The sequence below is a fragment of the Apium graveolens genome, chromosome 4, assembly GCF_009905375.1.
Source record: "Apium graveolens cultivar Ventura chromosome 4, ASM990537v1, whole genome shotgun sequence".
NCBI lineage: Eukaryota > Viridiplantae > Streptophyta > Magnoliopsida > Apiales > Apiaceae > Apium > Apium graveolens.
This window is the reverse complement of record NC_133650.1, coordinates 115,838,706-115,840,955: the sequence shown is the minus strand read 5'-3', so window position 1 is coordinate 115,840,955 and position 2,250 is coordinate 115,838,706.

Sequence of the window (2,250 nt, the reverse complement as noted above, 5' to 3'; positions counted from 1 at the left end):
TAAAGGATAGACTTAAAGTATTCATAAATCATGAAATTTTTACAGAGAGTAAAATGTTAAGTTTCCAAACTGACATAAAAATTTCAAGTAAAAATAATGATTTCTTAATTTTATAAAAATGTTGGAGCCATGACCGCGCGAGTAGAAACCGTAAGAATCCATAAGCGGAGCCGACGGCGATAATAAGAATGAACCTAAGATACTTAAGAAAAATAAAGTGACCATAATGTGAATATGACTTAAAGGAATAATACGGGTATTATAAGTTGAGAGGGTGCATAATAAGTAGCGCATGAGTGCGAGTTGTCGTAAATTAGAACGAAACCTAATGAAATGAAATGTGTTTATGGTTATAGATTTCCGAGCGGAACCTAGAGCATCCTCCACCTCGAGATACCCATGCAAGTTTACGAACCCAACTCCATTTTTACTGTTATGTTGTGAATGGATTGTTTTACTATCATTGCATAAATACCATGCTTGCCATGATACGTAGTTATTGAAATTTCACACAATGTAGCGATGTTGTACGATAAAGTATATATCGTGAAATATTATTTCTCTTTAAGCGTGACGTATTATATAAGACCGAGAGTCGGTCAGGATTTAAGAAAAAACCCGGAAATCATTCCGGAGATATTATAGGACGGTTATAAGTCCATAGTAGTACGTTTTAAAAGGGACTCAACGTCCACTTACGAAACATTAAAACACCTCAAACTTTTATTAAAATGATTTCCCAACGATCATATTACCTCAATTATATTTTATTGTTCGAATAATAAATACTATATACTTATTCCTTATTATGGGAGTAACATACTCCAACAATTTTATTTCAAACCCAATTAATCACTATAGATTAATAATTATGGGGACACAAACTAGTTGAGGAATATTATTTTAAATATTCTTTTATAGAGAAACCCATTCGAGGTTAAATATTTATCGAATATCATTTAATTATTATTATTCTTAAAGGGTTTATTATTGATTTAAAAATCATAGATCCTGATTTAAAATATACTTTCTGATTTCAGAATATCATTCGAATAATTTTCGATCGTCGGTGAATATTATCCCAACTTATTTAATATTTTGAATATAGTTTCAAAGAGAAACTTTTCCCCCTTATTAATTATCTGTTGACAACGGTCAACTCACATCCTTAGTTCTTCCTCCGAAATTCTCGGAAGTACGTATATACATATATATACACTTATATCTTAGAGAGATAAGTTGTTTCTATCAACAAGCAAAATGCTTGGGGAACTTCGATGTGGTTCGAGTTCTCGAGATTGATAGAATTCTTTTAAAGGACAAGGGAGGGGTAGATTCTGGTACTATGTGTGCTAGATGGACTACCAAAGGTACCGCTGGCGCAAGTACTCAGTGTACTCAGGAACTTGTGAAGTATGTGTATACCCGAAAATGGGACACGTAGCCTGAATGCGGCAAGGGTGATGACCGGGATACGAAGGTGTTGTCCTTCTACTAGTAGAAAAGGTTATTATTATCATATTACGACTGATCATCATATACGGTGGCTCCAACGAGTGTCCTAATTCTTCCAATTAGAATTGTGATGCAATACCGTAACCCAAGCCTAAGTGTTGGGATTACTATTAAGGTATTCGCAGGATATTAAAATCCCTTAAAGAATTGTTTTCATAAGAAGGTGTGTATCACCAAGGAAAAATATTTTCGAATAAAACATAATTATCATATATGATATTATCATACAGTCATTTTCATACTGTATATTATTATGCTGGGCATTATATCTCACACTTGTTTTCTTAAATTGACACAACATAATAGTGAATCAAGATGCCTCCTATGAGAACCACAACCAGGAAACGGGTAGGAAATGGCCAGCTGTTCCGTAGATTGTTTGGTGTTGTACCACAGGTAGTCAGAATAAGTTGGATTAGTTTTCAGTTATTTATAGTTCGGCTTATTTATAAGTAAGACTTATGTAAGGTAAGAAACAAGAAACGTATATTTGGCCGGCGGACTAGCCTTACTTAAAGGTCACTCCCCGGTAAGATTAATTACTTTTGGGTTGTAATAAATATCATTTAATGGTTGATAATTACTGTAGTTATAATGGTTCATTTCCAAGACAATAACCTGTAAGTGTGTGTGTGTGTGTGATAAGTGTGGGGTCGTGAAGCGTGAGTATTTATATATTGTAGTGTGAATTGTGTGGTTGTAAGAGTTTAGATGGCGTGGCTTCCGAGACTCCTG